Raw genomic sequence first — 15,054 nt, 5'->3', positions numbered from 1 at the left:
CCATTCGACTTGATTATGGATCATAATGAAAATACCCGCCTTAGGCTAGAGGAATGGCCCGGTCGGAGGTGCGAGAATAGGAGCCACTCGGCAGGGGCCAAGTGAAGCACCAGGCAGCCAGGGTTGGTGGCCTTAGGGGTCAGTCATTTGTCACAAGCCACAGTCAGTGAGGTTCTAGCAAAATTACCTAACCTCTCAGATGCCACACTGCAGCTCCCCTACTGACAGATGGAGCCCTTGGTTGAAATATTCCCAGATGGAGCTTTTGGTTAAAAGAGTTGGTCTTTTTACAAAGTTTATGTTTCAATTTCCTATTAACAAATTGTTTTGACCCCTATAATGGTCATTTCTAAGACTGATTTGGCTCAGTGATAGTCTTCCTTTATACGCCCAATTTTACTAGGAAATCCCAACACTAATGAGTATTAGCTTTTATTCCAGTGGTAAGGGTAGCACTCTTTCCAGATATCTTCTTTTGTAAGTGCTCAGTCCACTTATACTTGAAAATAACATTGTTATGCATACTCTTACTCACAAGCTAGTTAGAATCCCACACTGTACGTAAAACAATGACAATTACCTTTTCAATATCTTTCTTCTCTACTGGGCAAGAAGCTCCAAGAAGACAAGGAGGAAAGAATCTTCTCTGTTTTCTTAATCAATGTGTGCCCAGGTCCTAAGACAGTGCCTGCTCACAAAAAAAAAAAAAAAAAAAGTTGAATAGTTAAATCATAAAAATGACATATTAACTTCAACCTCAGTGCTATCATAAAGATATCTATGTCCAACATTTTACTATGAGACAGTGTTTTCCAGGTGTTCCTAAAGCTGTCCTCACAGGATTAACAAGAATTCTGGATAGAAATAGAGTTATAATTAAGCATTTATCAGGCTGCACTTTGGCCCATTTCCTTGTAAAGGAAAGTCACCGTAGCACTAGACACTGACCATTTGCATCCCAATGTTTCTATAGATAGGATTTCTGATGTTAGAATCATAAGGCTTTTGCTTAAGAATTGCTAAAGCAGATCCTGAATTCTAGCAGAACAGCTGATGCCAATCATTTTAAAGACCCCCCCACTGAGGAACTGAATCAGCCTGAGAATACAGTTTCTTCACCTCCCAGTCCCATAACTTCACACTGCACTCTGACCAACCGATGATCTCCACACTTTGGCTCACTCCAACACCCTTAAAAATCTTAACCCTAAGCCTTTTGAATAGATGGATTTGAAGATTCCTCCCATTTCCTCTTTTGGCTGTCCTATATTTAAAACTCTTTTTCTGCTCCAACCTGAAGTCTCAGCATATTGACTTGCTGAGCAACAGACCTATTACAGTTACATTCCTTAGTTTAGTCTAGTAAGACTAGTCATCACCAAAAATAAACCTTATTTAAACACAGAGGGTAGAGAAAACTAGGAAAATCCCAAGGTAATGGAAAACCTCACTCATGCCCCCTCAGCTTCCTATATATATCATGTGATATTTTTAGTGACAGGGTGATTTTCCTCCTTGCTGCCCTTGGGTCCCAGCAAAGATAAAGAATGCCATTCTTCAGGAAGTCATCCAGCCTAAACTGAGTCTATGTGTGAACAAGATACTGGGATGCATTTCCTGACTTCTTTGGCCTCAAAGTTCATACTTCAGCAATACCAAATTACCTATCACCTTACACTTCCATGCTTATGCCTGTAATCTGCCTTCTGCCTGGAAAACCTGTCCTCAATACCATGATCTTCTTCATTTGGCTATTTTCTATTTGTCCTTCAAGTCTCACATCAGGTCATTTCTTCCAGGAAGCCTTCCTTGACTGCCCTAGGTTGGTCTCCATACCTCCCACAGAACACTGTGCTACCTCTGTCATCATACATCATATTATGTTAAGTGGATCCATTTATTTGCCTGTGTCCTTCTAGAAATCTAGCTCTGAATGTGCAGGAATTGTGTCATCTTCTTAATTTCCTCAACTCCTAACACAATGCTGGACAAAGAGTAGTTGTTCCATAAATATAATGAGTCAATAGCCTTTCCTTGAGAAGGGACAGAGATGGTGAGGCAGGGCACATCCATGGACTATACACTCACCTGGAGAAGCAGTAAGGCATGAGTGAGAGTGAAACTGGTGAAACAGAGCAAGGCCAAAAAGGTTCTGAAGGCCTCATGTGGGCAGCTGACAAGGAAGGGAGTGAAGAAGGAGGGATTGAGGACAATGGGCCCAACCCTTTCATCCAATTGATGGCATCAATTCAATCCAGTACATTAAGAAACTAAACAGACTGAAAATAAAACCAGTTCACAAAAATTCATAAATAATAGAGATGAACAAGAGGTCAGTATGGGACAAAATGGTCACTTAGATTACATAACTAACTTGTCAGAAAGGACATATACTCTTGCCAAGAAAGACCCTGGATTGTATGGACCACAGTAAAGTTCTAGGGGATCTGAATGTTGAGCCACACTTTTCTGGTAATGGCAGTTTTTGTTACTAACTGTATGATTTCCATTTGAAAGGCCTGGTTTATCAAGGGAAGTAGAGAGTATCTCATTTTTGGCTCCTTTACTACCACCTTTAATCACTGCCATAGTCACATTCTTTACTTATTCTTACTTCTGCATAAAATAGGCAGAATAAAGTTTCAAAAGGGCTCAAGGGCTCAAAGCATTGAGCATAAAATCTTCATAAGACAATCTAAATCAAAAATAGCATACAGTTTACATTTCCCTTGAACCTCTATGACAATGAACTCTTTTTGCTGACTAATTAGTACCCAGTATGAGGTTCATCATAAGAGTAGAGAGAATATTTGCTTTCTAAAATGCATTTTAAATTAAGCCATTTTTAAATGTGATTAAAATAAACAGGTTAACTCAGAATTCCAAAAAAAAGAGAGCATTTCTTAATACAAATTCCAGAAAATGTTAATAAATAAGGCTGATTGTAGGGTTTCAGGGTTAAATAAATTTTGAAAATACTGAATTTATCTGTAGACAGGCATGCTTCTTTGCTGCAGGACTTCTCAGAACCTTCGTTATGTTAATTTGCATTATAAATCTCTAAGAGGATAATGTGTTACACAACATTTTACCAGTGTTTTTGACTATAAACACTTTTTCATGGCACATACTTTGGAAAGCCTAGGCTACATGCCCTGAAGGGTGATTAAATATTCCTGAGAATAGCTCAGGAATAGAGCTATTCTCGTGACAGAGGAACAGCTCGTGACAGAAGAAGTAGATACTCTAGACCCTGAAACCATAGGCTAGCTTCACAGCCATCTATCCCTTACAACACATAATAACCGTGGGCATGGTCTGCTTCCAGCTTCCCAGAAAACCCCAATAGAAGTAGCATATGTCAAGACAAACCAGCTGTAATCAAGCGACCTTCATCCTGGGGCAGGAAGAATGGGAAATTAATTAGAGCAAGACACACTGATGTCAAAAATTCCCAAGGAAATCTTAACAAATACCTATTATCTGGTCACTCATCTTTTGACTAGATTGCAATGTCAAAGGAAAGCAAAACTGCACCAGAACTTTAAATAGGCCATCTAGTTTTATCCCAAACTAAATTAAATTGAAATTATGGACCATAGAAAAACTACGAAAATTATGGGCATATAAATTACTTTGGGAAAAAAACTGAAACAAAAAAAACCAGCAGCACAGGAAAAATTATAGCAAATTGCAGTGTAGGTTGGAATGTTGGCAGCCAGGACCCAGAGGCAAAAGGGTGAAGAGACATATTATAGTCAACTCTGATTTTCCAAGTTTTGCCACACATAAGGTCCCTCATAAGGAAAGCAGTCACTGGGACTGATTGCACAGAAGTTGCCTCACAATGTAGGTCAAGTGATGCAGCCACACCTACCACAGCTAAATGGTCTAGGTATGGAGCTAAACCCAAAGGTGGCCATCTATAGGCCAAGTGCAGTGAAGAAAGACTAGGTTGGGAAAGTTGATTACTCTTTGCTTTGTCTTCTTTTAGATGGCAAATCCCATCTTCTGGGATTTGTAATTGCATTTTGTTTTTTTGAGATGGAGTCTCACTCTGTTGCCCAGGCTGGAGTTCAGTAGTGTGATCTCAGCTCACTGCAACCTTCACCTCCCAGGTTCAAGCGATTCTCCTGCCTCAGCCTCACGAGTAGCTGGGATTATAGGCACCCACCACCACAGCAGGCTAATTCTCGTATTTTCAGTAGAGATGGGGTTTCACCATGTTGGCCAGACTGGTCTCGAACTCCTGACCTCAAGTGATCCGCCCACCTCTGCCTTCCAAAGTGCTGGGATTACAGGCATGAGCCACTGCGCCTGGCCTGAAATTCCATTTTCTAATGAAAATGGTTTTGACTTTGGGAGAAGATACATGAGCTGAAAAAATTTAGGTTGTAGATATAGAAAAAGTGGATTTACCTAATTATTCGATTTCCCTTCAAAGTCTAGAGATTGTCAATCACATCTATTTATTTCTCCTGTTCTTCTGTTCAATTGGTAAAATTTAGTTAACGTCATTTTTATAACTAAATGTTCAGTTTTCTCATTCCCCCAATAGAGGGATAGTATCTTTAAAATCGAATTTTTGTGAAAAGAGATGTATTTTAATAACTATTATATTATCCATAGGAAAGAGAGGCATTCTTACATGATATGGTTTCTTATTTATAATAAAAAACACAGGCTGGGCACGGAGGCTCATGCCTGTAATGCCAACACTTTGGGAGGATGAGGTGGGTGGATCACTTGAAGTCAGGAGTTTGAGACCAGCCTGACCAACACAGTGAAATCCCATTTCTATTAAAAATACAAAAATTAGCGAGGCGCAGTGGTGGGTGACTATAATCCCAGCTACTCGGGAGGCTGAGGCACAAGAATCGCTTGAACCCAAGAGGCAGAGGTTGCAGTGAGCCAAGATTATGCCATTGCACTCCAGCCTGGGGGACAGAGTGAGACTCTATCTCAAAAAAAAAGAAAAAAAAAGACATTAACCTATATTTTCCTTATTTTATAAGTACCATCATAATATGCAGCCCAATATTCATTTTAAGTACCTCCTCCAAACTTATTGAAATTATTCATCTATTTTCAGATCACATTACATTTTTAAACAGGTCTTTAAATAAAATCAGCCACTTTCCCCAATGAGGCTCTTTCTTGATTACTAATTCGTTTGAAAAGATTACATAAAAATAGATATATTACCCCCCCCCCAAAATTGCAAAATGTTGCCAATCTCCAGAGGAGTGATAACACACATACCATCCTAATATGCCTTCTCTTGTTCTGGCCATGAACCAGTTTCTAACCTTGGAAGTCAACTTCAAACAGGCTTTTGTTTGTTTGCATCTGCCAGAGGCAAGGCCAGAGGGCCTGGATATATAAAAGTATCTCACACTCAGAAGGAGGCCCTCAGGCCTTTGTGCCAGTAGATGTGCAAAGAAGTTTAAGTAAGTGTGGGAAAACAGCAACTGTGGATCAGAATTTGCCATAAGGCAAGATCTAACACAGATTTTTTCTGGTTTGCCACAGACAGATGGAATAGCAGCATAATAGGCTTGGCCAAAGGGTCTCCTGAGCTATTCTCTCCATTGTACACACACAAGGGAGACAGCCAAAACACAAAGAAACAGTGCTTAGGAAGGAAGTGTCTCCTTAAGAGCAAAGGCCTCTACCCATTTATTATTTTGATCAAAAAGTAAGAAAGGGGATTGATGCAAAATGCTTCCATGTGTCCTCCTTGAAGGTCAGTGCATTTGTTTTTGAGGGTCAAACTGGCCACGTGGGTACCACCAGTCTTCATTCTCAGTGCAAAGACAGGCAGCTGGGCAAAGGACAGCCAGGAATTTTTTAAAGCTGTGTGTGTGTGCTCAGTACCACCTACAGACTCAAATCTTACTCTTTGGCAAAACAGCTAGGTACCAGTCACTGGATATCACCAAAGCAAAGAGCAGCCAAAAGAAGCTACAGGAATGGTTTTAGCCACACCTGTCCAGTTGAACTACATCTTGACAAGGCATACAACTATCCTGTCCCTTGAAATAAATGAGAACAGGGAGGAGAGAAAATTTTCCGAAATATTCTATATCATCTCAATAAGAACATTTTTAAAAACTACTGTTAAATGAGATCATTAAACAATTGAAGAAAGAATGAATAGCAGAAAAGTGATATTTTTCTGAAAATGACTTAAATACATAAAATAAAATTGGCCACGAGTTTATCGTTGTTGAAACTAGGAGATGGATGCATGGGGCCTTGTTATACTATTTTGTCCACTTCTTGTATTTTTAAAATTTTCTACAAGAAAGTTTTTTAGTTACTTTATATGTGTATAATTTTCAGCTTTTCAAACAAAATATAGCATTACTATCAATAGTATAAGTAGTATACTGTTTACTTTAAAAGTTGTTTTTTAATCTGAGGTTAAGAAAATAGCATGGCTAAAACAAGAACTTGCTCCCAAATACAATTTTTTCCACAAAATAAGTTGCCTACAAGCACCTACAAGGGAATGATATAATTAGTACCCTTTCAGAGAGGTTTTAAAAGAAATTCAGGGAGTTTTCCATAAAATTTTAGTTTTCTAGGAACCAGAAAATAAACTAAAATCACTGTTTCTATCCACTGAGAAGCTCTGCACAAAACCAAATGTCTCTAAGAAACTCATCCTGATCGCTAATGTTCCCTAATGTAGGCTGATATATACAAATACATTTCAGCACAATTTCAATCTGTTCACAGAATATGTTTAAGTTCAGAAAGGAAAACCTTCTACTTTTAGTTTTTGATTTTTTTGTTTTGGGTTTTTTTTTCCTTCTGCCAGCCTAACTCTCCATGTATGTATATGTTGTGAATGTACCATAGGTGATCTTTTATGAAGGTCATCCTGCAATAACATTCAAGTGCAAATGATTCCTTTGAAAGCCTTTAAATATTTTTTTAAAGTATGTTCCATTTATGCCATTCAGTTGAAGAAAATTTTTATGATTTAATGCTACAAAACATAGTAATATCTATGGGCCAAGAGCCAAAATAACATGGCTTGAGAAAAGACTTCCAGTTAAACCTAAAAAGTGGCATTCAGAGAGAAATTCTTAACATTTCAGAGAAATGGCTGGATTGGTTTCACCCTACATACTGAAAGTAGTGAACTAAATAAAATATTTTCAAGAACAGGCTGTGACAATTTTCAATACAACAACTTAACACACAATGAAGAGAGAACATCTTCCACTCCATATCTGTAAAAATAAAAATTAACATTAGAAATTCTACCAAAAGAATTAGAAAAAATTTTACCATTTACAGTCATTGATATAATAAACATATTGTACCCAGCAGGGTGCTAGGAACCACATATCCAGAAATCAGTAAGACACAATCCTTGTTCTCCAGGAAAGTATATTTGACAGTGAGACATGTACAAGCTGACATTTGGTACACTTTTTTTTTTTTTTTGAGATGGAATCTTGCTCTGTCACCAGGCTGGAGTGCAGTGGCACAAACTCGGCTCACTGCAACCTCCGCCTCCCAGGTTCAAGTGGTTCTCCTGCCTCAGCCTCCCAAGTAGCTGAGACTACAGGCACATGCCACCATGCCCAGCTAATTTTTGTATTTTTTAGTAGCGATAGGGTTTCACCATGTTGGCCAGGATGGTCTCGATCTCTTGACCTTGTGATCCACACACCTTAGTCTCCCAAAGTGCTGGGATTACAGGCGTGAGCCACCATGCCTGGCCACACTTTTCATTAAAAATAAAAAGTTGGGAGAAAATTGGATTATAGTTTTCCTGACAAGCTCCCTATTCATTAAGAATAAACTTAAAATTTAACATTCATATGCCAAGGGTTCTATGATTAATAGTTAAACTATTGGAACTTTTATAAATATAATATTTGTTATCTATTAGTAATGATTCAAAATATATAATTCACTTAATGCATTACCTATTATTTCCTCATTAAAAAAACTGAAAAATATTCACAACTTTTTTTTATTATAACTGGCTTTCCTTATTCTGATTATATTGAAAGCATTTACACCTGAGTGTCATTCTCACAGAGTCCTTATATTTTGTAAAGGAGAAAAGACTAGAAGTGGTCAGTCTAGTAGCTCCCGGAAACAACAGTAACTCCCCTTGGACCAACAGGGGAGTTCTGGGAAAGCAGTAAGAGAGTTATCACTTAACCACACAGTATCACAGAAATAGTAATTACCTATAAAATCTCCTGCTTCCTTTTCTCTTTTCTGTTTTTTCATTCCTGATGCTTCTTCCAGTGGTATAGGCCATGAAACAGACTAACCTCACATCAGCCTCAAGAAAGTTGAGACAGAGTTATATAGCGAGATTTAAAAAAAAAAAAAAAAAAAAAACCTAAAGGGAAGTTTTTCTATTACTGTTACAGGAAATATGAAAATAGATATAAATAAATATATTTCATTTTTTCAGTATAGCACTAAATTCCATTGGTACATAGTGTGTGTTTTACTATGTTGGCAATAGACATCTGATTAAAAACCAGATTGCATGCTACTTCCACGCCATAAATCTGGGAAAGGTTTCTAAATAGGATTCTGGTATACTTGTATCATTCCTCTCCCCCAAAAATGGTAGCCCTTATTTTTAACAATAATTGACTCTCCTTGCACACCAATAAGTAGGTGATGATACAAAGGAAGGTCTAGACCTGAAAGAGAATAGTGTCAACAGGATAAGGTGAAGAACAACAGGGTCTATCTAACCAGCCTAAGGTTTAGGGCTGAGTTATAATTCTACATGGGAAACTATGATACTTATCAGAAAACATGATCAAAACTGGGTAGGAGAGATGTTCACCTAAGAGGCAATATTGGCACTCAAGAGTTGTGCCTGGGACACCAAGTTCCTTGTGAGATCAGCTGAAGTCGACTCTGAAAGAAATAATGAAGATAGAAAAACAGTCCCTGAATCCAAAATCCAGGAAAGTAACCCAGTTCTAAGCTGCAGAAGATTCTGGGGCCAATGTTGACACATATACCTTGTCTCTAGAAGAGCAGGCTCAGGTGCTTAAGATTCAGCATAGAACAGAGGCATCTTTGGTTCTAGCTCTGAAAATACTAAAAGACAGAGACAAGTAAAATGAGGTAGAGGCTGACATTTTGAAATTGTTACATATTTTTTCGAAAGAAATAGTAAGGGGAAGTTGCTATGATTCAGAAAAAAATTGGCAGCCCTGTTCTTCCTTTCTTTCTAAGCCATTTCTAGTCTTCTCTCTCTATTGTTCCTATTCTGCTCTTAGAAGACAATGAGAAAGAGAACTAAAACATGACTTTCCCCAGAATTATTCATACAAGGGAACAGACCATCTCAAAAGCAGCCTGGCATACACTATTCCAGCAGAAAACCCTATTCTGTGGAATCACTGGCATATTATGCTTACCATGCGGAGCTACTGGGTTCCACTGTTCTTCATTTAATTTAGCAGTGTTTTATTACCTTCTTACTACAACCTCAGCACTGTAAAAGACACACAGAAGAACCAAAGCACATGTATGACTCCAAAAACTTAGTATAAAGAGGCAAGAAAATAAGGCAACATATAACCAAGTGCTAAATGGTCTTAATGTCACTAATTATGAAGAGATAAAGAACTCCTGAATAAGAAGTAAACATAGAAACAGAGAAATTACAATAGAAATCAATTTGTCTTCTGCTGGTGCATTTATGAAAACATTGACACATTCCCTATGACTATAACCCCCTATGAATATAACCCAGATGACAAATGTGAGAGAAATAAGAAAAGAAACAAACATTTTAGGGTAGAACAATAGGAAAGGGCTTCATGAAAGGTAGTGTTGGAGCTAAACCTTGAAGGAAAAGCAGAAGACATTCCAGGAGTGGGAGACTGAAAAAGCATGGCATGTGCAAGGCACAGAAAAGATGCCAGAAATGGTCTTGTTTGGGGGATTGCAGAGACGATAATGAATATTGAGAAATGCACATGGAAGAATGGGGAATTGGGGGATGGAGAGGCTGCAAAATTGTAGGTTCTTAAGGGTAAATTTGCAGAATCATTAAATCAGAGACCCTCAGAGTTATAATCCATCAGAAATCATCAAATCCAATTTTCAACTCAATGCAATAATATCTGTATGTGGTCATATGGCCTCTACCAAAAAACTCCCAGTGAGAGAAAGGAAATTCACCATCTTTTGAGAGAGAGTTCTAGTTGTTAGAAATGTCTTCTTTGTAGAGTTATTGTTCTCTTCTTGGCCTATGGAGATATAAATATGTTAAAATATGTCACCCCATTTTCACATGACAGGCTGTGTCAAGAATAAATTGGTATTTATGGCATGCTATCCAAAACATACTGGAAAGAATGGATTGTCAGCTTCAAGGTGATCCTAGCTCAAACTCTAGATCCATCTCAGTCTAAGAGACTACTAAAAATTGTGTCTATTCAAACAAATTCTTTACTTTGATTAGATAAATTAACGTCTGAGCCTCACCAAGTTGCTCTGAGAAGACTGGATTTGGTGTCAAGACTACAACATCAGGATTTTCTAAAAATGGAGTCTAACCTCAAGATATGAAAGGAGCAAGCAGGCTTTGGCTAAAATACATCTGATTATAACATTCATGGGCCATGTAATTTCTCCCTGCTGGTAAAAGAATGTGGTTCTATTAGAGAATTTGTCAGTAATTCGGAAGCATGTAGAGTTTAGCATATTGCTTCTATTGGACTCATGCAATAGTAAAAAATAAATTTCTACTGTAATTATGAGGACAGAGGTTTTTAATCTCTACTTTTATTCCCTCTCTATTGTCCATAAGGAGTCCCCCCAGCAGGACATGGAAAACCCATCCTCTTAGCAATTAATTCCAATTTTCCTACTCAATCAATTATTCCCCCAAATCATATAAATAATTGACTGTTGAGGATGGGGATCAAATATACCACAGGGCTCCCTTCATAATAATATGAAGTAGAGTTTCTCAACCTCAGCACTATTGCCATCTGTGAGTCAGATAATTCTTTATTGTGAAGGACTGTCCTGTGCATTATAGGATGTTAAGCAGCAGCCCTGACCTCTACCTGCTGGATGCTGTCCCTCCCCTCATCAGTCATGAAAACCACAAATGTCACCAGACATTGCCAAATATCTCCTGGGAATAAAAATTGTCCCAGGTTGAGAACTGCTGATATAAAGATACAGTCTTAGTTAAAACCTACTCTGGGCTGTACATTTCAGGCACATTTTTAAAGTGGTGGTGACTGCCCTTTCTGGCTTACATCCACATAAAATCTGTTGTTTATTCCAATCTCTTCAGAGAAAAGTGTGAACACCCTATTTCTTGACAAATGACTTTGATTATTAGATTGTACCACAATGTGCATCAAAGTACAAGGACAGAGCTTTAACTCCGCTGTCAAGACAACCGCTGCCTCTTCAAGCAAAAGAAAAATCAAAGACTTGTAGGATGCCAGTTAAGTAGGAATCTTAACCCAAAGGCAAGTGCTGTGGCCACGACTGAGCAGCTGGCACTTCCCCATGAGAGCTGAATACTCAAGAAAATTGAGACTTCAAATGAGCTTCCACCTAACAAGCTGTAATTTTGTTTCATTGGTGGAGGGTAGAGGATGAGTTGGGGGAAGAAACCAGAGAATTCAACATGACAGTCCATTTGCTAATTCAACAAGGGGGAGTTCAAGACAATCTTCAGAATACCGCAAGACAAAAGCATCATTATCTGTAATTACTGCTTACCAGTAGCACAGACTGACAACAAGCTTCCTCCGCCAATCTTACCCCACCATTATGAGAAGAGGCGATTAAACTAATTAACAAATCAACTTTACTGTGCAACATTGGGCTCAATAGCAGAAAATAATGAGAAAAAGCTGGTTAGTTGAAGGGATGAAATGAGACAGAAATCTGAGGTTAACAACAGTATGGACAGGGAGCTCAAATAATTGAGAAATATGTACATTTTAACATTAGAAAATCTGATTCCACACAGGGAAATATGGAGCTATTTGATCAAAATCACAGTTTAAATGCAAAGTGCTTTATTTGATCATGAAAAGCATTACAACTACAACAATCATGCACAACCTTGATATGTGACAAATACAAAATAATGCCTCACCTATGGAGAAGTCAGACTGTCAGCAACCTCAGTGATCTCAGTTATAGACACTAACTCAAAAAGAATCACAAAAAGAGGTCTTTTAGCCATAAAGTCACATTACTCTATAGGAAGAGACAAAGAACTGCTCTCACACTATTGCTGTCTTTTTGTACCTCTCTCAACTCCTCCACTCTTGAAGAGGGGAGGGGCAATATGTCTTTAACTTATCTCTACCTAAGGCCTTTTTATACATCTTAGGTATTCAGTAATAGTATTTACCAGTGCGACAGCCATACCACATGTGGCTACTGAGCACTTGAAATGTGGCCAGTGAGACTAAGGATCTGAATTTTTATTTTGTTTTATTTTAATTTAATTAACTTTAATTTAAAAACTGCTTGATATGGTTTGGCTGTGTCCCCACCCAAATCTCATCTTGAATTGTAGCTCTCATAATCCCCATGTGTCATGGGAGGGACCTTGTGGGAGGTAATTGAATCATGGGGGCAGTTTTTTTCCCATGCTATTCTCATGATAATGAATAAATCTTACAAGATCTGATGGTTTTGTAATGGGTAGTTTCCCCACACACGTTCTCTTGCCTGCCACCATGTAAAACGTGCCTTTGCTCCTCCTTCACCTTCCACCATGATTGTGAAGCCTTCCCAGTCATGTGGAACTGGAAGTCCATTAAATTTCATGTTCTTTATAAATTACCCAGTCTTGGGTATTTTTTCATAGCAGCATAAAAATGGACTAATACACTGCTATTCAATTCACTTATTGAGAAACGTTTAAATATTCTCAAAACAATTTGGATACATGAATCCACTTTTTCAACTGTAAATTTTATGAAATCTAAATAAATAACACGTGTCTAACTAAAATTTAGCATTCCAAATGAGTTGTGCTGCAAGAGTTAAATACACACCAGATTTCAAAGACTTGGAATTTTAAAAATATATATATATATAATACATCATTAATATTTGTATATTGATTACATGTTGAAATGATAGCATTTTGGATACACTGTGTTATATAAAATATATTATTAAAGATCATTTCACCTGTTTCTCTTTACTTTGTTTAATGTGACTACTGGAAATTTTAAATTACGTATTTGGCTATTAGATGGCGTTGGTCTATAGAGTGAATGAATGCAACATATGGCAGTATATCAGGAGCAGCAAGAGAATACTGACTAAAGCAACAAAAAATGACATCTACAGCAAAAGGCAGTCAAATAAAATCAAGAAAGCACAATGACCTAGAGTTATTTACGTACTAGAACTCTTTTTGTATATATTTATCATGCACAATATGTTCTTTTGAAATATGCACATACTGTAGGATGACTAAATTGAGCTAATTAACATATACATTACCTCACATATCAATTTTTGTGGTGAGAACATTTAAAAATCTACTCAGCAATTTTCAAGAATACAATACATTGTTTTATACTAAAATCACTTATTGTACAATGGATCTCTTGATTCCTCCTATCTAACTGAAATTGTGTATCCTTTGACCAATGTTTCTGCAGTCCCTCCTCCCCACAGCCCCTGGTAACCATCATTCTATGGATTCAACTTTTTAAATTCCACATATAAGTGAGAGCCCACAGTATTTGTGTTTCTGCACCTGGCTTATTTCACTTAATGTAATATCCTCCAGGTTCATCCATGTTGTCACAAATGACAGGATTTTCTTCTTTTTAAGGCTGAATCATATTTCATTAAGTATTTATACCACATTTTCTTTACCCATTTATCTATTGTTGGAATATTAGGTTGCTTCCAAATCTTGGCTATTGTGAATAGTTCTGCAATAAGCATGGAACTGAAGATATCTCTTCAACATACTGATTTCATTTCATTTGACTGTATACTCAGTAGTGGGATTTCTAGATCAAACGGCAATTCTATTTTTAATTTTTTAGAAACCTCCATACTGTTTTCCATAATGGCCGTACTAATTTGCAGTCCCACCATCAGTGTGTAGGGGTTTCCTTTCTCCACATCTTCTCCAACATTTATTGTTTGTTTTGTTTGTTTGTTTGTTTGTTTGCTCGTTTGTTTGTTTTGAGACAGAGTCTCATTCTGTCACCCAGGCTAGAGTGCAGTGGCACTATCTTGGCTCACTGCAACCTCCACCTCCCAGGTTCAAGTGATTCTTCTGCCTCAGCCTCCCAAGCAACTGGGTTACAGGCATGTACCACCACGCCTGGCTAATTTTTGTATTTTTAGTAGAGACAAGGTTTCACCATGTTGGCCAGGCTGGTCTCAAACTCCTGACCTCAAGTAATCTGCCTGCCTCAGCCTCCCAAAGTTCCGGGATTACAGGCATGAGCCACCATGCCCGGCCTATCTTTTGTCTTTTGGATAAGTCATTCTAACCAGTGTAAAGTAATACCTTACATTGTGATTTTAATTTGCATTTCTCTGATGATTACTAATTTTTTATATATCTGTTGGCCATTTGCATGTCTTCTTTGGAGAAGACATACATATGTGTTGTAACTCAGCCACAAAGAAAGATATGATGGTAAAATTTGTCATTATTTTAACATTTAACAATAAGTTCCACTTACCTAAATATTTCACTAATATATAACAACTCATTTAATTACCACAATAACCTTATGAGACAAATATTACTATTACCTTTCCAATTTTGTAGGTAAGGAAATTGAAGCATAAGGAGGTTAAGTAATTTCATCAAGATTACATATATTTACTATGATTTTCTATCATATTAGAAATGTTAGAAATTCTTTTCTAACATCCCCCTATATGTGTGGTTGATCAAAATGCTTCTTTCCTCTATCTTTAAATATTGTCCTTTTCAATGGAGCCCTTAGCCTGGAATGATTTAGCCAAATCAACCCTAGGAATGAAAGTTCTGCCAGATGTCACAGGCAAACCTCC

General features: G+C 37.6%; 1 long non-coding RNA gene across 1 annotated transcript; it reads right to left on the bottom strand.

Annotated features, from left to right (window-relative positions):
- Positions 1-8,848: 8,848 nt before the first annotated feature.
- On the bottom strand, positions 8,849-10,265 carry LOC108540681 (uncharacterized). Its single transcript, XR_001888734.1, has 4 exons — positions 10,192-10,265; positions 9,423-9,499; positions 9,021-9,099; positions 8,849-8,913 (listed from the first exon to the last, which is right to left on the bottom strand). It is a non-coding gene; the product is annotated as an uncharacterized LOC108540681 (long non-coding RNA).
- Between the last annotated feature and the right edge of the window lie 4,789 nt (positions 10,266-15,054).

This window comes from Rhinopithecus bieti, unplaced genomic scaffold, assembly GCF_001698545.2.
Source record: "Rhinopithecus bieti isolate Rb0 unplaced genomic scaffold, ASM169854v2 scaffold_18624, whole genome shotgun sequence".
Classification (NCBI taxonomy): Eukaryota; Metazoa; Chordata; class Mammalia; order Primates; family Cercopithecidae; genus Rhinopithecus; species Rhinopithecus bieti.
Note: the sequence above shows the minus strand (reverse complement) of the source record. Positions and strands in the feature narration are given on the sequence as shown.